The sequence below is a fragment of the Eschrichtius robustus genome, chromosome 13 (assembly GCF_028021215.1).
Source record: "Eschrichtius robustus isolate mEscRob2 chromosome 13, mEscRob2.pri, whole genome shotgun sequence".
Classification (NCBI taxonomy): Eukaryota; Metazoa; Chordata; class Mammalia; order Artiodactyla; family Eschrichtiidae; genus Eschrichtius; species Eschrichtius robustus.
The window spans coordinates 22,945,310-22,967,828 of NC_090836.1; the positions used below are offsets into that span (position 1 = coordinate 22,945,310).

The 22,519-nt window shown below is 41.2% G+C and overlaps 1 pseudogene; it reads left to right on the forward strand.

The window, feature by feature from the left end:
• The first annotated feature begins 3,496 nt into the window (after positions 1–3,496).
• LOC137775478 (heterogeneous nuclear ribonucleoprotein A1-like) lies at positions 3,497–4,454 on the forward strand (annotated as a pseudogene).
• Positions 4,455–22,519: the final 18,065 nt, after the last annotated feature.

Here is a 22,519-nt window from a genome sequence, read left to right on the forward strand (position 1 = left end):
TATTTGACTATTTATATATGTGTCCAGTATTTATGGCTTGAAACAAACCAGCTGTATAATAAATATTATTAATAATCAGCTTTTAGAAATAGCTAAATTCTAGAAAGAATAACAATTAAGGCAATTATATTCCATCTTTATGATAAATAAAGATTGCTTACCTAAGGCCCAACTTCCACATTTCAAATAGCTTAATAGAATTTTACAAGAACAATTTTTGAACAACTAGTAGGAGAGAAAAATGTCTAGTAGGAAAAAGTATTCTCTGGGTCTATAACATTTGGTTTGGTTATAAGCTGAGTACATTTGATTTACTTTTCAAAGAGTTCTATCATAGAACTGTTGGGTCTGTAAAGACTGCTTTTCTTTCTCAAATTATAGCGATAATGCCAAGCCATAGTACCCCATTACACGCTACACGATTTTGTTGCTAAATTACATAAGAAAAGCCAGTATTTTTCTTACACTTTTGTGCCTCTAAATGCATCATCCTGGGCCTCTTCCCTCTTTCCCAGCTTCACCCTTTTTCTTCATAGAAACTATTGTCTGGCTCCATTAAAAGTGCACTTCAGCTTGCTGCCGAATTTTACCAAGGAGAAAACAAAAACTTAACTAGAAATAAAATAAACACTAAAAGGCTATCATTAGAGCTTCACTGCTTTAATGTAAAAAGGACTTATTCTAATCACTTCATTTCTCTTGAATTCTCTTTTTCACAAAAGAGTGCTTTTCTGTACCTCCTTTCACAGGAAATGTCTCCACGCGATGCATATATTTTCTACCAGTTGTTCTGCCACCAGCAGGTTCAACCCAGGTGGGTAGCTTTTTTTTTTTGCAGAAGTTGTTCACATTGAGTACATACTGACTTCTCTCACCCAGAAACCACAAGTCTCAGTTTCTCCTCAGCCGAGGCAAAATGATTCTCCCCAACTTCTCAGCAGTTTTCCGGCAAACTTACTAAATATTTCATGATCTTTCTGTTTCATAAACTTGACCATGTTAGCTAACATTAACCCGCTGAATTGGCCAAGGCCTACCAGTGTCACCCAAACCTGTCATGAAGTAATTTCTGCTCGGGGTCTACTGTGTACAAGGACATTTTAAACAGATGAATGGGGCCCGAGAGCATTTTTGGAACCCGCAAGATGCTATGTTAAGTGTGGGAGAACGCCTCAATGCTACGGCAGACATGGCAGCCTCAGTTCAGAACCTAGTGCTGCCACTTCCTAATTCTGTGACTTTGGGCACATTGTTCAACCTCTCTGTGCTTCAGTTTCTTCATGGACTTGTTTTTCTCTGTCCTTGTGCCCTGTACTGAGCTCCATGGTGACCGGTACGTCAAGCCTGTATCACCCAGACGCCCCTGACCTCAGGCTTCTAGTTGTTTCAGCCAATAGGAAATCAGAAGGAGGAAGAGCACTAGTTTCCCCAGTGCCTCACCAACCCCCAAGACGTTCACTTCCCCTGCTCCCCCCGACCCCAGACCACTGGGGCTCTGGCCCCATCCCTCCATGGCTGCCATCGGCTCCTTACAGCAGCTCTTTCTGGAATGGCTCCTCATCAGGCCTCACTACACCATTTTCTCGACTGCCATTTTGGCCTAGGAGTAAGAACGGCTTCCTACTACGGCTAGTTTCCTGTGAGCCTCAATATTCCTGATTGATTCCCTTAAATCTGCCTACACATCTGCAAATAGTCCCTTCTTTGAATTCTCTTCAGAATTCCATCTCTGAGTGCCTCCTATTTCTTGCTGGAGCCTTGACTAACATACCTCATAGGACTGTTGTAAGGAGTAAAGAAATTAATACGTATAAAGTACTTAGAACAGTACAGGGCACAGATTAAATACTATATGATTAGCTGTTGTTATCATTAAGGCTGCCCTCTCTTCCTTTCCTATCAGTCCTGGACGACACAGCACTCTGGATGCCAAAATAGATAGGGGTCCTACCTCTAGAAAGCCTCGGGTGTCTGGACGGCCTCCCGCCAGCCTCCCTCCATGAGGACATTAGCATAGGCTTGGATGGCAAAGCTGGCGGGAAACTGACTCAGATACAGATGGGAAATCAACAAGCTGGGGCAGGTGGGAGCGGGAGGAACGTCAGGGAGTCTCAGCAAGTAAACGGGCAGAGGCTGGAGAACTCAGTCCTTCTGGCAAGATTTGGGCTCCAGGAATGGAAAATTAGAGGAGTCTTTGGCTGACAGGATACTTAGAGGGTATGGCAGAGTGTAGAGGAGTATAAAATGCCCAAGACAAACTTCCTCTACTTCACAACTTGGCCAAGGCCCAGCCTGGCTATTTTCCAAGTTTTTGAAGACCAGGTGGACTTAAGTGTTTAGGACGAAGAAGATCTTTTCTAAAAGAGTGCCAGCTGGCAGAGTTCACGTTCGCATATTTATACTGGTGAAATCTTGTTGGGGCAGGAATGAAGACCATTCTTTATTAACAGGACTGAGGACGTAAATAGAGGATTAAGAGGCTGTATATGGCAGTGGTTGAAAATCAGCTCTACCAACTTTTTAACTGGGCAGCACTGGGCAAGTCACTCAGGCTCTCAAAGGCTCAAAATTTTAGTCTGTAAAAATGTTAATGACAGATTCTACCTGAAAGTGCTTATGAGAACTAAATAAGGAAACTCAGGTGCAGCGCTTCACACAGTGCCTGAGACGTAGTAAGTGCTCCGAGATGTTCGCTTTCGTAATTCTCATCATTATCATGATCTCCATCACGGTTCTTAACAGTCAACTGGTAAAAATCTTGCAGGCACAAATTAATGAAAGGGTAACAAGGCTTGTGAGGATATTATAAAGGAAATGGAAGTTACACTGTATGATGGTATTAAGTCAACCAACTTATTCTTTCTCCTTTTGTCATAGTAGCAGATGCACAAAATCCAGACATGGGAAAATTGCAACCATTAGCCAAACCTCAGGGTGCACCTGCTCTTTAGCATAGTGGTTTAAAAGTCAAATTCTAGGGACTTCCCTGGTGACGCAGTGGTTAAGAATCCGCCTGCCAGTGCAGGGGACATGGGTTTGATCCCTGGTCTGGGAAGATCCTACATGCTGCAGAGCAACTACGTCTGTGCACCACAACTACTGAGCCTGCACTCTAGAGCCCGTGAGCCACAACTACTGAGCCCATGCACCACAACTACTGAAGCCTGCCAGCCCTAGAGCCCACGTGGCACAATTACTGAGCCCGCGTGCTGCAACTACTGAAGCCTGCCCGCCTAGAACCTGTCCTCCGCAACAAGAGAAGCCACCACAATGAGAAGCCTGCACACCGCAACGAAGAGTAGCCCCCGCTCACTGCAACTAGAGAAAGCCCGCGCAGCAACGAAGACCCAAGGCAGACAAAAAATAAATAAATTAATTAATTAATTTAATTTAATTTAAAAAAATAAAATAAAAGTCAAGTTCTAGCCTTTCTGCCCGTGGACACCGCCAAGTAAGCATTGTTAAAGTATCCCCCCACCCCGCCACGACCGAGGTCATGTCTAAGTCAAAGTCTCCCAAAGAGTCTGAACAGCTGTGGAAGCTCTTCATCGGAGGTTTGAGCTTTGAAAGAGAGTCTGAGGAGCCATTCTGAGCAATGAGGAACGCTCACAGACTGTGTGGTAGTGAGGGATCCAGACACCAAGTGCTCCAGAGGCTTCAGGTTCGTCATGTATGCTACTGTGGAGGAAGTGGACGCAGCCGTGAAGGCAAGGCCACACAAGGCAGATGGAAGAGTTATGGAGCCAAAGAGGGCCGTCTCAAGAGAAGATTCTCAGAGACCTCGTGCCCACTTAACTGTGAAAAAGATTTTTGTTTGTGGCATTAAAGAAGACACTGAAGAACATCACCTAAGAGATTGTTTTGAACAGCAGGGGAAAATTGAAGTGATTGAAATCATGACTGACCGAGGCAGTGGCGAAAAGAGAGGCTTTGCTTTCATAACCTTTGATGACCGTGACTCTGCAGAAAAGACTGTCATTCAGAAATACCACCCTGTGAATGGCCTCAACTGTGAAGTAAGGAAAGCCCTATCTAAGCAAGAGATGGCTAGTGCTTCATCCAGCCAAAGAGGTCAAAGTGGTTCTGGAAACTTTGGTGGTGGTTGTGGAGGTGGTTTTGGAGGGAATGACACCTTTGGCCATGGAGGAAACTTCAGTGGCTGAGGTGGCTTTGGTGGCAGCCATGGTGGTTGTGGATATGGTGGCAGTAGGGATGGCTATAATGGATTCAGTAATTATGGAAGCAATTTTGGAGGTGGCAGAAGCTACAATGATTTTGGCAATTATAACGATCAATCGTCAAATTTTGGACCCATGAATGGAGGAGGCTTTGGAGGCAGAAGATCTGGTCCCTATGGTGGCGGAGGCCAATACTTTGCCAAACCACGAAACCAAGGTGGCTATGGCTGTTCCAGCAGCAGCAGCAATAGCTATGGCAGTGGCAGAAGGTTTTAATTACTTCCAGAAACAAAGCTTAGCAGGAGAAGAGAGCCAGAGAAGTGACAGGGAGGCTACAGGTTATAACAGATTTGTGAACTCAGCCAAGGACAGCGGTGGCAGGGCCTAGCTGCTACAGAGAAGATATGTTTTAGACAATACTCATGTGTATGGGCAAAAAAACTCGAGGACTGTATTTGTGACTAATTGTATAACACGTTATTTCAGTTTCTGTTCTGTGGAAAGTGTAAAGCATTCCAACGAAGGGTTTTCATGTAGTTTTTTGGGTTAGTTTTGTTCTTGTACCCATGCTGTTGATTGCTAAATGTAATAGTCTGATCATGATGCTGAATAAACGTGTCTTTTTTAAAAAGAAAATAAAAGTTAAGTTCTAGAATCAGGCCCATCTGAGTTCAAATTCCAGCTCTGCCATTTAAGAGCTTTTTGGCCTTTGGGAAACTCACTTTATCTCATTAAGCTTCAGTTTTCTCATCTGTAAAATGAAAGGAGTAATAGTTCCTACCTCATAGAATAGTTATGGGTATTGAGATGATGCAGCAAACGTTGGCTCTCACTAGTTTACTTCCAACAGATGAAAGTTGTCAGAATTCAAATGCTAAATAAAATAGAAGACATCCCTAAGAACATTTGGGGGCTTTCACAATAAAAATTCTGCCATATTGGCAGGAGAATTGACTGGAAAGGGGTATGAGAGTATTGTGGAGGGAGGTGATAAAAATGTTAAATTCTTGTTTTGGGTGGTAGTTAAATGGGTGTATAGCATTATCAAAAACTCACTGGATTGAACACTTAAGATCTGTTCATTTTATCATATAAAAATTATACTTCACTTAAAAGAGAAAGAATAGTTATGAACTCTGCTCTGGATCTAAGATTTTATCTCATCCAACTCTCTATGTGAAGCCTGGAAAGTATCATTGATAACATTTATTTAAAGAGGTGAGGAGGTACTGTTGTCCATAAGTCACTATTTCTGCTCTAAACAACTTGTTCACTAGAAACCGGTAAGGGCAATAGGGAGGCCCTAGTCGTGAGCGTCATTTATCAGATCCATGGGAATAGTGACTCTAGGGCTTATCTTCACTGATCTTACTTAAGGCTTCCATCTAGAGCTGACTAGATAAATGGCTAGGGCAGTCACACCCATCCAACGATCTATTTGTACATATCACAAAAGGTTCATTAACAGTGTCTATAGTCTTGCTATAGAGGAGTAAGGCATGCATACCTGATGAAAGAAAGGGTGACCACATGACTGGATAGATGGATGAATGAACAAATAAGAATTTACTGAATGGTTGTCATGAATCACCTTGATTATTTAACATGATTTAATTACCACAGAAAGATTGTGAAGTAGAGGCTATTATCTCCACTTTACAAATGGAAAACTCTATGCTTAGAAAGTAAAGCGATTGATGAAGCCTAGCATTCTACAGCCAGATCATAGCAGAGATGGACTCCATAAATCTAATTGTATTCTAAGTAATTTCTGTTTGTTGCATATAATATTTCTTAAGAGCTCCTATGTATTATATGAGATCATGTATGCATCATTCAGTGTTCATCAAGAGGTTTATTCTGTTTCAGATGCCATTCCAGTCTGTGTTTCAGAACTCTGTTAGGGAATTAATCAGTAGAAAGTTATGAGGTAGGATACAGTTTTGAAGTACTAGCCAATGCTTTCCTCTATTATTTTCTCTACTTCTTCATTCTTACCATCTTCCAAATAGCAGATAAGTTACTTGAATTCTATTACCTTCAGGCAGAATAAGTTAACAGAAAGCAGAAAATAATGAGCTTCTTTTGGATTTTCAGTCTCCAAAATACAGGTCCCAAGGGGAATGGCAAATGTGCAGGGCATAAATAAGATGTAGAAATCTACTCGGTAATTTAGAGGAAAGGCTGCCTCACAAAGATTTCCCGGGGCAGGAAGAAGTCATAACACAGATGCTAATATGGCCCTGGGGGCTTCCCTGGTGGCGCAGTGGTTGAGAATCTGCCTGCCAATGCAGGGGGCACGGGTTCGAGCCCTGGTCTGGGAAGATCCCACATGCCGCGGAGCAACTGGGCCCGTGAGCCACAGTTACTGAGTCTGCGCGTCTGGAGCCTGTGCTCCGCAACAAGAGAGGCTGTGATAGTGAAGAGGCCCGCGCGCCGCGATGAAGAGTGGCCCCCACTTGCCACAACTGGAGAAGGCCCTCGCACAGAAACGAAGACCCAACACAGCCATAAATAAATGAATAAATAATAAAATAAAAATTAAAAAAAAATTAAAAAAAAAAAAAATGGCCCTGGGATGGGCCTGCCCCCTCCCCTTCTCCCTCACCCATTCAAGTGTCAGGTGGGAAGGAGGCATTACCAAAGCTCCAGACAGGTTTGTGGATTCCCAGATCAAAGGGAAAGAGCAAGAATAACCTAGCAGAAAAATGACTGTGAGGTGTGCCCAGCAGATAGATACTGAGGGTATGGTCCCTGTGGGAGCTGGAGTGGCAGGAGGTCTTTTACATCCCTGGTGTTGGCCATCGCAGTGATGCCAGAATGGACAAATGGTGACCAGAGGTCAGACTCAACCTTGTACTCCCACCCGCAACCTCTTGTCACTTGAACATCCTCCAGATATTCAATGCAACTCTGGGAAGTGTGGGAGGAAATCCCTGAATTCACAGAGATTAATTTCTGCTGCATTGGAAGAATGCTCAAAACAGAAATTAGGTTATAGAAAAACAGACTTCTGGGGACTTCCCCAGTGGTCCAGTGGTTAAGACTCCACACTTCCCCAGTGGCCCAGTGGTTAAGACTCCACGCTTCCCCAGTGGCCCAGTGGTTAAGACTCCATGATTCCACTGCAGGTGCGGGTTCGATCTCCGTTCTAGGAACTAAGATCCCACTTGCCACAGGATGCGACCAAGAAAGTAAGAAAGAAAAAAAGACTTCTGTACTCCCTTCCATAGCTCAGCTGGTAGAGCAGCGGCCTGTAGAAAAACAGACTTCTTGCATGGTTCAGTTTGCTGACTGGCATTCATTTTGCTGCAGTTGTATCTGTATTAGATAGTCATACTTCAGATAGAGTGGAGAAGGGAACAGTACTTGAAACTTACAAACAGAAATCTAGGGGAAAAAAAATTCATTAAAGACAAATTGTCCCTTTCAACTTGGCCCCTGCATTTAACGCTACCATATTCAGAGGACTTCCCTGGTGGCACAGTGGTTAAGAATCCGCCTGCCAATTCAGGGGACATGGGTTCGATCCCTGGTCGGGGAAGATCCCACATGCCGCAGAGCAACTAAGCCCCTGTGCCACAACTACTGAAGCCTGTGTGCCTAGAGCCCATGCTCCGAAACAAGAGAAGCCACCACAATGAGAAGCCCGTGCACCACAACCAGGAGTAGCCCCTGCTCGCCGCAACTAGAGAAAGCCCACACGCAGCAACAGAGCCAACACAGACAAAAATTTTAAGAAAATAAAAATAAATGTTATCATATTCACTGAGGTCATCCTATTTTGTGTGTATAGCCCCATGTTTATCTTTGCTTGAAAATTCCTCGACCTTATTCCTCATGAGTTACGTGACCTTCTGCTTACTCCCCTCGGAGTCTCTAATTGTGTTAAACTTTTGTCCTGGAACTTGTTTATTTTGAAGCAGAAGCTGTTAAGATGGGAGTCATTTATTGGTGCAAAAAATACTCCTGTCCAACATGAACTAGAATATTCTTTTCATGATTCTTTTTTGTGTGCTCTACACTCCATAGCAGCTCCTTATTCTTACTTCTGTAGTAATATCTAGCCTCCCATATGTCACCTGTCAGGGATGAGCCAGGGACGACCATCCAGATAAGGCAAAAACAAACTGCGTGAGGGGCGGGACCACCAAGCCAATTTCCTTGAAAAAATGTTGCCATTTGAACCTCTGGAGACTCAGTGGCCCAACCCGCCCGACAGCTGGGTGGGTGGGAAGGTGGTAGAAGGTAGTGGAAGTAAAGAAACCAATTACAACTCTATTTCAGCGGTCCAGGAAATAGTTAGTGGTGTTTTGGACTAAGATGTAATGTTGAGACATACTTGATTTAGGAATATACTATATTTTGAAAGTAGAAGCAACAGGATTTGGATGTAGGGTATGAGGTAAAGAAAAGGGTCAGGTCTGATGCCCATGCAGGCCACACTTACCTGGAATTTCACGTGAATGGATAAAATGTGCCTGAAGGTGAGTTTAAAAACTGAAACTCGCCAACTAGAAGCCAAAGAGGAAAAAGAAAAAGGAAACTTGAATGAAATTTTTTTTTAACTTAGTGAAAAGTGAACTTTTCATGCACTCAACAACAAAAACCTCCATCTAATCAACTAATCAAGTGACTTAAACTACCATTAAAGATCCACATAAAGCATGAAGTTGCATCTGATTTAAAAGGTATTGGGTTGGCCAAAAAAGTTTGCTCAGGTTTTTCGTAACATCTTCCGAAAAACCCGAGTGAACTTTTTGGCCAACCCAATATATGGAAAACCAAAGTCCCCAAGTTAGTACTGAAAGCCAGCTGGTTTTCCTGCTCCATAAAGAGAGTTCAAAATGCACTCACCTCTCTTTGTGACCACCTAGAGGGGTGGGATAGGGAGGTTGGGAGGGAGGCGCAAGAGGGAGGAGATATGGGGATATATGTATATGTATAGCTGATTCACTTTGTTATAAAGCAGAAACTAACACACCATTGTAAAGCAATTATACTCCAATAAAGATGTTAAAAAAAAAAAATGCAATCACCTGATTATAGTCAGCTAGGCCCCTTGGTGGTAAATAGAAAAAGTACCATTGGGTACATGTATGCTCAGTGGTCTGTGCTAATTTTGCCCTGAGCAAATGTGAGGTAAGCCAAGTTATCTTTTTTATGTTATATCCCTCCTTTCTCTTGATGCCTAACTCACTTCCACCAAGACTATCACCAGCATCCAGGGCTCCCATGCAGCACCCCATCTAAAGTCTATATCCTAAGAAATAACATTGCATTTTCCTGGGACTCTTTATATATATATATATATATATATATATATATACACACACACATACACACATATATATATATACACATATATATATGTGTATATATATATATATATCTTTACTGGAGTATAATTGCTTTACAATATTGTGTTAGTTTCTGCTGTACAACAAAGTGAATCAGCTATATATATATACATATATCCCCATATTCCCTCCCTCTTGAGCCTCCCTCCCACCCTCTCCTGGGACTCTTGAAAACATCCTTTTATGTCTCATTTGTTAAGACAACTCTTTGTGACAATGTGCAGCAAAGGGTCAAGTACTTTAAATTTGCCTTCCCAATAATGTAATGTTTTTAAACCAAATACAGATTTTTTTTCTCATGAAGAGAGAATAGTGTAAAAATTTCAGATAGGACTAGTGATGAGAAAGGCATACCGATCAGAAGAATATTGTTGAAGATATGAAAAAAATAAAGATTTCTCATCATGCCAGGCTATTCTGGTAAGCATGGTGCCCACGATATTCCCTATTTAAAACTAGGCTTTTCCACTCCAACACTCCCTTCACCTGTTTCCCCTCAGGGCGAATGGTGGTTGTCTCAATCTCCTGATCTAGAGAAAACAGTGCATGGGGAGTGGGCCAGATGGCCAGGGCCCAAGGGAAAATACGGCTTTTTTGGCTTCTCCAGGCAAGATGCATAGGACAGCTTGCAGACCTGGAGTCAGGCTTTCACTGCAAACGATACAGGAAGGGTCAATTATATCTTGCAACAGTCACCATGGAGACAGGGAGATCAGCTAGGTGCTTTGTGACCACCTACAGAAGTGGGATAGGGAGGGTGGGAGGGAGACGCCAGAGGGAGGGGATATGGGGATGTATCTTTACATATAGCTGATTCACTTTGTTATGCAGCAGAAACTAACACACCATTGTAAAGCAATTATACTCCAATAAAGATGTTAAAAAAAAAAAAAACTTAACTATCAACTTCACTTTTGTGCCCAGAGCTCAAGCAGAGAGAACAGGGAGACGCCAGGTGCTGACAAGTAGCAACGACCAAATTAGAAGGCACATATGGAAGGGGGCGCTGGTGAGTACGCCAGCTCTCAGGTTTGACATCTGAAAAAGGAGAGAAAATGGTCTTAATGCTCCAATGGGAGTGCTAAGCTTTATCTATTATTCCTGAGAAAACCCTAACACATACTAGTGCTAGAGCCATTCCTGTTCATTTAAGAGCCTGTGTGTTAATGGGCTTTTTATTCTGTAATATCTGATTCACTTATGTGGCTGCGTTATAAGGGGGTGTGTTCAGAGCTCCCAACCAAGATGTAAAATATTTTTTTTCAAACAAAACTTTTTTTTAAGAGCAGTTTTAGGTTCACAGCAAAATTGAGTGGAAGGTACAGAGATTTCCCATATACTCCCTGCCGGCACAGATTCATGGCCTCCCCCGTTATCAACAAAAGGGGTACATTTGTTACACTGATGAACCAACATTGACACATCATAATCACCCAAATTCATGGTTTACGTTACGGGTCACTCTTGGTGTTGTATATTCTATGGGTTTGGACAAATGTATAATGACATGCATCCATTATTATAATATCATACAGAGTATTTTCACTGCCCTAAAAAATTGCTTTACATAGGGATTTAATTTTTAAAATAAAGCTATTTTTGTACACATAGAAAAATACTAAAATTTGATTTTTTAGTTCCAAACTAAAAATTTTCTTCACTTCCTTTTCCCACTCTTGTCTAAGAATTACACATGCCAGGCAAATGTTCCAATGTTTTGTTTATTAAACAGACTTTCTTGACATAATATATTTGAAAGTTTAACCTTCTCTGAAAGGTTAAAAAAAGGTCAAATAGTTATAATATTTTCTTCATTATTCCTTGCTCCCTCTCCCACCCCACCCTCCACGTCTCTTTTATTCCAGGGACATAGTTTCTAGATATCATTTTATATGCTGCGTTGTGACGTAGTACAGTTTTGACTGAAAAGGTCCATGTGGAACCATAAGAGTGAACACAGAGGGGGTTAGGTAGCAGCTTCTACCACCTGTATCCTGGCCCTCATTAAACTTTGGTAATGGAATCGTCCCTTGTCTCATCTGCCCTCCATTCAAGGACTGTGTGCTGTAGGAATGGGGTTGTTTTGCTCACTATTGTATCGCTAGCACTTATAACAATGCCAGAGACCACAGTGGACACACAATAAATTTTTTTTTTCATTCAGCCAAGAAAATTTATTGATCTCTTACCAAATTTCAGGCACCATTCTTCAGTACGATTTGTAGGCATGTTCAGGAAACACAGCAGTGATTAACACAGATGAATATACCCTCTCTCGAGTTCATCTCCAGAACTTCCTCTAAGTGTTTTCTTCTCTCGGCCTGAAGGTTGGTCAAATGAGTTTCCTTCTCTGCCAGTGACTGCTGAGTGCAGGACAGCTTCGCCTTCATGGACTCCAGCTCCTGTTTTACCTTCTCCATGGCCATCAGTAACTCCTCCACCTGTCCGCGGGCGCCAGGCTCCTTGGGGCGGCCCGCCCCAGGCTCTGCGTGACTGGCCCCCTGAAGCAGCGGCGGAGGCGGCGGCCCACTGTTTGCGCCGCACCGTCTCCTACTACAATAAATATTTTTTAAAATTATGGAATAAGCTGCTGTTTTGTGAGATCTTTGACTCGGGCATTCCTAACTGCTTACCTGTCTCTTTTAGACCAGCTCTCTAGATTGCCTACTTGAACAGGGCTTGCAGGAACAGGGCTGGTCTCATCACTGGTCACTCACTCTCCCTATAGCGAGAGCCACATTCAGCTAACTGCTTTCCGAGAGATAGTGGAAGTTTCTACGAATAGTCTGCAGTAAATCAAAGAAACCATAGTATTTTTTAAGCTGGAAGAAATCTTGGGTCTATGTGGGCTACAAGAAGCAGTAGCTGAGTATGGAGTTTCCTTCTTTTTGTTATTTGGTTGAGGAACTCTTAAGACAACAGCAGGTTTCACTGTGTCCTATAGAGGTAGAAATAGGGATACAGCCATTTGCCTTTTTCTAGGAACATGGTGTTTACCAACTTGCTATTGGCATTAAGAGTAGTCTGTTCACGTGAATTTCCAAAGTGAACTGTTTTTCAGAATTGTTCTCAGAAAGCAATACCTGTTTCTGACCTCAGGGCAACTGAGCAAGGCAAAAGAAAAAAGAGAAGGCAAGGAGGAATGTTTTCCTGGGTGTCATCACAACACACCTGGCTATATCCATCAGTGGGAATTTACACTTTCCAGTATCAGGTATGAACCACTCCCAGAGTGGATCTTGCACTTAAAATAGTATAATTTGTTTATTAATATTAAATTACTAGGAGGGATTCCATCCAAGTCTCTTTTAAAATGTACCTTTCACTTTTTAAAGTCAATAATACAGATTTTGAGTACAGTAAATTCTGAAAGTTGGCAAGTGTCAGGTACTATGTGCCATGGATGTTACAAAAAATAGAACTACTGTCCCATTTACATTGTAATAATTCTCATTTGCTCTTTCTGCTAAGCTTGATCCAAATTGTGTGGCTTTTTAGTCACTGGCATTTTGTGTCAAGAAAGAAATTCTGGTGCCAAAAATAAATTGCATTCAACTTGGAATTTTATAAGATTATTCCATTTCCAGCAGTATGGCAGATTAGACGCCTTAAATGACTCTCGCAATAGAAACAAAGTGATGGATAAAAATAGGAAGAAAGTAAGAAATATTCAGATCTTCTAACCAAGTAAAAGCCCTCTCTGACAGAAATTAACAGCCTGACTTTCACAGGGACTTATAACCTGAATTGTGATTTACAATTTGTCACTGTGATAAAAACAAAACAAAACAAAACTTAAGATGACAATTTTATTCCAAGTGGTGATATTGTCTCCTAAATGGTTGCCAGAAGAGAGTAAAATCCAGGACTCAAAAATTCCCATACATAAAGATCCAAGGAAGAGGAGTAACTCAGCTGAATATCACAAAGCATGAGGAAGCAAGGCACCATGAAAAAGAGATAGCAGAAACAACAGGGGAAAAAGATCCCCAAAGGCTTCTGATGTTGGAATGATTAGACACAGAATATAAAATAACTATATTTAATGTTTAAATAAATAAAAATGAATATCCAAAATATGAGTAAAGAACAACAGACTCGGGTGAGTTCAAGATGGCAGAGGAGTAAGACGTGGAGATCACCTTCCTCCCCACAAATACATCAGAAATACATCTACATGTGGAACAACTCCTACAGAACACCTACTGAACGCTGGCAGAAGACCTCAGACCTCCCAAAAGGCAAGAAACTCCCCACGTACCTGGGTAAGGCAAAAGAAAAAATAAACAACAGAGACAAAAGAATAGGGACGGGACCTGCACCAGTGGGAGGGAGCTGTGAAGGAGGAAAGGTTTCCACACACTAGGAAGCCCCTTCGCAGGCGGAGACTGGGGGTGGCGGGGGGGGAAGCTTCAGAGCCACGGAGGAGAGCACGGCCACAGGGGTGCAGAGGGCAAAGCGGAGAGATTCCCGCAGAGAGGATCGGCGCCGAGCAGCACTCACCAGCCCGAGAGGCTTGTCTGCTCACCCGCCGGGGCAGGCGGGGGCTGCGAGCTGAGGCTCGGGCTTCGGTCGGATCGCAGGGAGAGGACTGGGGTTGGCGGCGTGAACACAGCCTGAAGGGGGCTAGTGCATCACAGCTAGCCGGGAGGGAGTCTGGGAAAAGGTCTGGACCTGCCGAAGAGGCAAGAGACTTTTTCTTCCCTCTTTGTTTCCTGGTGCACAAGGGGAGGGGAATAAGAGTGCCGCCTAAACGAGCTCCAGAGACGGGCGCGAGCCACGGCTATCAGCGCGGGCCCCAGAGATGGGGATGAGATGCTAAGGCTGCTGCTGCCGCCACCAAGAAGCCTGTGTGCGAGCACAGGTCACTATCCACACCGCCCCTCCCGGAAGCCAGCGCAGCCCGCCACTGCCAGGGTCCCGTGATCCAGGGACAACTTCCCCGGGAGAACGCACGGCGCGCCTCAGGCCGCTGCAACGTCACGCTGGCCTCTGCCGCCGCAGGCTCGCCCCGCATCCGTACCCCTCCCTCCCCCCGGCCTGAGTGAGCCAGAGCCCCCGAAGCAGCTGCTCCTTTAACCCTGTCCTGTCTGAGCAAAGAACAGATGCCCTCAGGCGACCTACACGCAGAGGAGGGCCCAAATCCAAAGCTGAAACCCGGGAGCTGTGCGAACAAAGAAGAGAAAGGGAAATCTCTCCCAGCAGCCTCAGGAGCAGTGGATTAAAGCTCCAAAATCAACTTTATGTACCTGCATCTCTGGAATACCTGAATAGACAACGAATCATCCCAAAATAGAGGCAGTGAACTTTGGGAGCAACTGTAGACTTGAGGTTTGCTGTACGTGACTGAATGGTTTCTGGTTTTGTGTTTATCTTAGTTTAGTATTTAGAGTTTATGATCACTGGTAGATTAGCTTATTGATTTGGTTGCTCTCTTCTTTTTTATATATATAGATATATATATTTTTTTCCTTTTTCTCTTTTTGTGAGTGTGTATGTGTATGCTTCTTTGTGTGATTTTGTCTGTAAAGCTTTGCTTTTACCATTTGTCCTAGGGTTCTGTCTGTCCGTATTTTGGGGTTTTTTTACATAGTTTTTAGCACTTGTTATAACTGGTGGATTTGTTTTTTGGTTTGGTTGCTCTCTTCTTTCATTCTTTTTTTTATTACTTTTTAATTTTTTATTTTTAATAATCTTTTCATTTTTTATTGTAATAACTTTCTTTCTTTTTATTTTCTTTTTTCTTTCTTTCTTTCTTTTTTTCTCCCTTTTCTTCTGAGCCATGTGGCTGACTGGGTCTTGGTGCTCCAGCTGAGTGTCAGGCCTGTGCCTCTGGGGTGGGAGAGCTGACTTCAGTACACTGGTCCACGAGAGATGTCCCAGTTCCACATAATATCAAATGGCAAAAATCTCCCAGAGATATCCATCTCAACACCAAGACCCAGGTCCACTCAACAACCAGCAAGCTACAGTGCTGGACATCCTATGCCAAACAACTAGTGAGACAGGAACACAACCCCACCCATTAGCAGAAAGGCTGCCTAAAATCATAATAAGGTCACAGACACCCCAAAACACACTACTGGACGTGGACCTGCCCACCAGAAAGATAAGATCCAGCCTGATCCACCAGAACACAGGCACTTCCTCCACCAGGAAGCCTACACAACCCACTGAACGAACCTTAGCCACCAGGGGCAGACACCAAAAACAATGGGAACTACAAACCTGCAGCCTGCGAAAAGGAGACCCCAAACACAGTAAGTTAAGCAAAATGAGAAGACAGAGAAACACACAGCAGATGAAGGAGCAACGTAAAAACCCACCAGACCAAACAAATGAAGAAGAAATAGGCAGTCTACCTGAAAAAGAATTCAGAGTAATGTTAGTAAAGATGATCCAAAATCTTGTAAATAGAATGGAGAAAATACAAGAAACGTTTAACAAGGAGAAGAAGAACTAAACAGCAAACAAACAATGATGAACAACACAATAAGTGAAATTAAAAATTCTCTAGAAGGAATCAATAGCAGAATAACCGAGGCAGAAGAATGGATAAGTGACCTGGAAGATAAAATAGTGGAAATAACTACCACAGAGAAGAATAAAGAAAAAAGAATGAAAAGAATTGAGGACAGTCTCAGAGACCTCTGGGATAACATTAAACACACCAACATTCGAATTATAGGGGTCCCAGAAGAAGAAGAGAAAAAGACAGGGACTGAGAAACTATTTGAAGACATTATAGTTGAAAACTTCCCTAATATGGGAAAGGAAATAGTTAATCAAGCCCAGAAAGTGCAGAGAGTCCCATACAGGATAAATCCAAGGAGAAACACACCAAGACACATATTAATCAAACTATCAAAAATTAAATACAAAGAAAAAATATTAAAAGCAGCAAGGGAAAAACAACAAATAACATAAAAGGGAATCCCCATAAGGTTAACAGCTGATCTTTCAGCAGAAACTCTGCAAGCCAGAAGGGAGTGGCAAGACATATATAAAGTGATGAAAGGGAAGAACCTACAACCAAGATTACGCTACACAGCAAGGATCTCATTCAGATTCGATGGAGAAATTAAAACCTTTGCAGACAAGCAAAAGCTAGGAGAATTCAGCACCACCAAACCAGCATTACAACGAATGGCAAAGGAACTTCTCTAGGCAGGAAACACAAGAGAACGAAAAGATATAAAATAACAAACCCAAAACAATTAAGAAAATGGTAATAGGAACATACATATCGATAATTACCTTATATGTAAATGCATTAAATACCCCACCAAAAGGCATAGACTGGCAGAATGGATACAAAAACAAGACCCATATATATGCTGTCTACAAGAGACCCACTTCAGACCAAGGGACACATACAGACTGAAAGTGAAGGGATGGAAAAAGTTATTCCATGCAAATGGAAATCAAAAGAAAGCTGGAGAAGCAATTTTCATATCAGAAAAAATAGATTTTAAAATAAAGACTATTACAAGAGACAAAGAAGGACACTACATAATGATCAAGGGATCAATCCAAGAAGAAGATATAACAATTGTAAATATTTATGCACCCAGCATAGGAGCACCACAAGACATAAGGCAAATGCTAACAGCCATGAAAGAGGAAATCAACAGTAACAAAATAACAGTAGGGGATTTTAACACCCCACTTTCACCAAAGGACAGATCATCCAAAATGAAAATAAATAAGGAAACACAAGCTTTAAATGATATATTAAACAAGATGGACTTAATTCATATTTATAGGACATTCCATCCAAAAACAACAGAATACACTTTCTTCTCAAGTGCTCATGGAACATTCTCCATGATAGATCATATCTTGGGTCACAAATCAAGCCTCGGTAAATTTAAGAAAATTGAAATCATACCAATTATCTTTTCCGACCACAATGCTATGAGACTAGATATCAGTTACAGGAAAAAAATCCGTAAAAAATACAAACACTTGGAGGCTAAACAATACACTACTTAATAACCAAGAGATCACTGAAGAAATCAAAGAGGAAATCAAAAAATACCTAGAAACAAATGACAGTGAAAACACGATGACCCAAGACCTATGAGATGCAGCAAAAGCAGTTCTAAGAGGGAAGTCTACAGCAATACAATCCTACCTCAAGAAACAAGAAACATCTCAAATTAACAACCTAACCTTACACCTAAAGCAATTAGAGAAAGAAAAACAAAAAAAACCCCCGAAGTTATCAGAAGGAAAGAAATCATAAAAATCAGATCAGAAATAAATGAAAAAGAAACAAAGGACACAATAGCAAAGATCAATAAAACTAAAAGCTGGTTCTTTGAGAAGATAAACAAAATTGATAAATCATTAGCCAGACTCATCAAGAAAAAAAGGGAGAAGACTCAAATCAACAGAATTAGAAATGAAAAAGGAGAAGTAACAACTGACACTGCAGAAATACAAAGGATCATGAGACATTACTACAAGCAACTCTATGTCAATAAAATGGACAACCTGGAAGAAATGGACAAATTCTTAGAAAAGCACACTCCAAGACTGAACCAGGAAGAAATAGAAAATATAAACAGACCAGTCACAAGCACTAACATTGAGACTGTGATTAAAAATTTTCCAACAAACAAAAGCCCGGGAACAAATGGCTTCACAGGCAAATTCTATCAGACAGTAAGAGAAGAGCTAATATCTATCCTTCTCAAACTCTTCCAAAATAAAGCAGAGGGAGGAACGCTCCCAAACTCATTCTATGAGGCCACCATCACTCTGATACGAAAACCAGACAAAGATGCCACAAAGAAAGAAAATTACAGGCCAATATCACTGATGAACATAGATGCAAAAATCCTCAACAAAACTAACAAACAGAATCCAACAGAACATTAAAAGGATCATACACCATGATCAAGTGGGGTTTATCCCAGGAATGCAAGGATTCTTCAATATACGCAAATCAATCAATGTGATAAACCATATTAACAAATTGAAGGAGAAAAACCATATGATCATCTCAATAGATGCACGAAAATCTTTCGACAAAATTCAACACCCATTTATGATAAAAACCCTCCAGAAATTAGGCATAGAGGGAACTTATCTCAACATAATAAAGGCCATATATGACAAACCCAAAGCCAACATTATTCTCAATGGTGAAACACTGAAACCATTTCCTCTAAGATCGGGAACAAGACAAGGTTGTCCACTCTCACTACTATTATTCAACATAGTTTTGGAAGTTTTAGCCACAGCAATCAGAGAAGAAAAAGAAATAAAAGGAATCCAAATTGGAAAAGAAGAAGTAAAGCTGTCACTGTTTGCAGATGACATGATACTATACATAGAGAATCCTAAAGATGCCACCAGAAAATTACTAGAGCTAATCAATGATTTTGGTAAAGTAGCAGGACACTAAATTAATGCACAGAAATCTCTTGCATTCCTATACACTAATGATGAAAAATCTGAAAGAGAAATTAAGGAAACACTCCCATTTACCACTGCAACAAAAAGAATAAAATACCTAGGAATAAACCTACCTAAGGAGAAAAAAGACCTGTATGCAGAAAACTATAAGACACTGATGAAAGAAATTAAAGATAATACAAACAGATGGAGAGATATACCGTGTTCTTGGATTGGAAGAATCAACACTGTGAAAATGACTATACTACCCAAAGCAGTCTACAGATTCAGTGCAATCCCTATCAAACTACCACTGGCATTTTCCACAGAACTAGAACAAAAAATTTCACAATTTGTATGGAAACAGAAAGGACCCGAATAGCCAAAGCAATCTTGTGAAAGAAAAATGGAGCTGGAGGAATCAGGCTCCTGGACTTCAGACTATACTACAGAGCTACAGTAATCAAGACAGTATGGTACTGGCACAAAAAGAGAAATATAGATCAATGGAACAGGATAGAAAGCCCAGAGACAAACCCACACACATATGGTCAGCTTATCTTTGATAAAGGAGGCAAGAATATATAATGGAGAAAAGACAGTCTCTTCAATAAGTGGTGCTGGGAAAACTGGACAGCTACATGTAAAACAATGAAATTAGAACACTCCCTAACACCATACACAAAAATAAACTCAAAATGGATTAAAGACCTAAATGTATACCAGACACCATCAAACTCTTAGAGGAAAACATAGGCAGAACACTCTATGACATAAATCACAGCAAGGTCCTTTTTGACCCACCTCCTAGAGAAATGGAAATAAAAACAAAAATAAACAAATGGGACCTAATGAAACTTAAAAACTTTTGCACAGCAAAGGAAACCATAAACAAGATGAAAAGACAACCCTCAGAATGGGAGAAAATATTTGCAAATGAAGCCACTGACAAAGGATTAATCTCCAAAATGTACAAGCAGCTCACGCAGCTCAATGTCAAAAAAACAAACAACCCAATCCAAAAATGGGCAGAAGACCTAAATAGACATTTCTCCAAAGAGGATATACAGATTGCCAACAAACACATGAAAGGATGCTCAAGATCACTAATCATTAGAGAAATGCAAATCAAAACTACAATGAGGTATCACCTCACACCAGTCACAATGGCCATCATCAAAAAATCTACAAACAATAAATGCTGTAGAGGGTGTGGAGAAAAGGGAACCCTCTTGCACTGTTGGTGGGAATGTAAATTGATACAGCCACTATGGAGAATAGCATGGAGGTTCCTTAAAAAACTAAAAGTAGAACTACCATACGACCCAGCAATCCCACTACTGGGCATATACCCTGAGAAAACCATAATTCAAAAAGAGTCATAAACCACATTGTTCATTGCAGCTCTATTTACAATAGCCAGGACATGGAAGCAACCTAAGTGTCCATAGACAAATGAATGGATAAAGAAGATGTGGCACATATATACAATGGAATATTACTCAGCCATGAAAAGAAACGAAATTGAGTTATTTGCAGTGAGGTGGGTGGACATAGAGAGTGTCAAACAGAGTGAAGTAAGTCAGAAAGAGGAAAACAAATACCATTTGCTAACACATATATATGGAAGCTAAAGAGAAAAAAAAGGTTCTGAAGAATCTAGGAGCAGGACAGGAATAAAGACACAGACGTAGAGAATGGACTTGAGGACATGCGGAGGGGGAAGGGTAAGCTGGGACGAAGTGAGAGAGTGGCTTGGACATATATACACTACCAAATGTAAAACCGATAGCTAGTGGGAAGCAGCCGCATAGCACAGGGAGATCAGCTCAGTGCTTTGTGACCACCTAGACGGGTGGGAGAGGGAGGGTGGGAGGGAGGAGACATGGGGATATATGTATATGTATAGTTGATTCACTTTGTTATAAAGCAGAAACTAACACGCCAATGTAAAGCAATTAGACTCCAATAAAGATGTTTACAAAAAAAAAAAAGAACAACAGACTCAAAAGATGAACAAACAGATTTTAAAGAGAACCAAACAACTGACATGTACACACTGCTATATTTAAAATAGATAACCAACAAGGACCTAGTGTATAGCACAGAGAACTCTGCTCAATACTCTGTAATAACCTAAACGGGAAAAGAATTTGAAAAAGAAGAGATACATGTATATGTATAACTGTATCACTTTGCTGTACATCCGAAACTGACACAGCCTTGTTAATCAACTATACTCCGTTATAAAATAAAAATGTTTTAAATAAAATAAAATGCATGAGCAAAACATAAATAAATAAATAAAACCAAACAGAATTTCTAGAGGTCAACAATTGAATTAATAAAATATCAATGGACAGGAATAATCGGTTAGCTACACCTGAGGAGAGAATTTGAGAACTGGAAGAAAGACACAAAGAAGTTCAGGAAATATCCCAGACAGAAATGAACAATATGAAACAGAAGTTAAAAGACATGGAGTGTAGAGTGACGTCTAACTATCATTCCAAAGTGATGTAATAGAATAGGTTAGAAATAATATTTGTCAGGATAATGGCTGGGAATTTCCCAGAATGGTTAAAAGACACAGATCCAGGAAAACCAAACCAAATGAAAACAAAAACAAAAAGCAGGATGGAAAAACATTCCATACCTAATCACAACCGCAAAACATCAAAAGACAAAAAGACTTCAACAGCCCACAGGGAGAAGACGCAGCACCCACAATGGAATAACAATGAGGCTGACCACGGACTTCTCAACAGTAGTGAGACAAGCCAGAGGTAGTAGAATATCTTCAATAGACTGAGATAAAACAATTGACAATCTATTACCTTTAAGAAAATAATTTTTAGACAAATAAAAACTGAGAAACTTTACCACCAAAGAGCTCACTAAAGGAATATTAAAGGAAGGACTCTGTTGCTAAAGAAATGGTGATCAAAGACATTGGTAATATATGGGTAAAATACAGCAACATCGATGGTTTATAATAATTGGCTACATTGATTGTCACGTAATAAAAATCAATGGGAATAATTGACCTAAAAGACCATTATAGTAGCTCATAAATAGTGAGGGGGTGATCAGAATTAAAACACTCTAAGGTCTTTGCAAGTTTTGGAAGGCAAAAATATTGAACAACTATAAACTCTGACAAGCATTCACATTAAAATAATCTGAGGGACTTCCTGGTGGTGCAGTGGTTAAGAATCTGCCTGCTAATGCAGGGAACACGGGTTTGATCCCTGGTCCGGGAAGATCCCTCATGCTGCGGAGCAACTAAGCCCGTGTGCCACAACTACTGAGGCTGCGCTCTAGAGCCTGCGAGCCACAACTACTGAGCCCGCACTGTAGAGCCCGTGAGTCACAACTACTGAGCCCGCGTGCCACAACTACTGAAGGCCTCGTGCCTAGAGCCTGTGCTCTGCAACAAAGAGAAGCCACCGCAATGAGAAGCCCGCGCGCAGCAACGGAGACCCAACACAGCCAAAAATAAAATAAATTAATAAAATAAAATAAAATAAAATAATCTGAATAACCACCAAAATAAAAGACACAGAGCTTATTATT